Source organism: Bos indicus x Bos taurus, chromosome 3 (genome assembly GCF_003369695.1).
Source record: "Bos indicus x Bos taurus breed Angus x Brahman F1 hybrid chromosome 3, Bos_hybrid_MaternalHap_v2.0, whole genome shotgun sequence".
NCBI lineage: Eukaryota > Metazoa > Chordata > Mammalia > Artiodactyla > Bovidae > Bos > Bos indicus x Bos taurus.
The window spans coordinates 63,599,585-63,600,295 of record NC_040078.1 but is presented as its reverse complement, the minus strand read 5'-3'; the positions used below and the strand labels follow the sequence as shown (position 1 = coordinate 63,600,295).

The following is a 711-nucleotide window of genomic DNA, read 5'->3' as shown; positions in this document are numbered from 1 at the left end:
AAACATCCTCTCACCACTCAGTGTCTGCTTCTGGAGAATCCAACCTTATAAGAACTGCTGCTTGAGATTCTTAAAAGCAAACAACCAACAGGAAAAAACCATCAGTCTAGTCTACTGAAGTGAAGTGAAGTGAAGTCGCTCAGTCATGTCCAACTCTTTGCGACCCCGTGGACTGTAGTCTACAGGCTCCTCCGTCCATGGGATTTTCCAGGCAAGAATACTGGCGTGGGGTGCCATTTCCTTCTCCGGGAGATCTTCCCAACCCAGGGATTGAACCTGGGTCTCCTGCATTGTAGGCAGATGCTTTACCACCTGAGCCAGCAGGGTAGTCTAGTCTACTAGTGACCTTTTATGATGACCTCTAAGCTTGATGAGTTTAAGATTTTTCTGCAAGAAGATTGTAAGCTTCTCAAGGACAGAAACTTGATTATGTAGATAGAGAGGCTTACTTACTTAACTCCTTTGTTGGTTGACATTAATTTAGAGCCTCATGGACATTTTTTATGTTAACATTAGTTGTATACAAAAATGTTAGCACATAGATTTATTTCTGACTGCTTAATATAGGTACCCTATGTAAAATAGAAAACTTAATATAGAATTTATCCTAATTGTAAGAAGGAAAGAAATAGGAAAAGAGTTTCCAAGTTAAAAAAATTTAAAAAAATTAACTGTCACATGTCTGTTAACCAAAACTTTTAGTAGTTATTT

General features: G+C 38.4%; 1 non-coding gene across 1 annotated transcript; it reads right to left on the bottom strand.

The window, feature by feature from the left end:
• Window positions 1-255: 255 nt before the first annotated feature.
• Window positions 256-327, bottom strand: TRNAC-ACA. Its single transcript has one exon. It is a non-coding gene; the product is annotated as a tRNA-Cys (tRNA).
• Window positions 328-711: the final 384 nt, after the last annotated feature.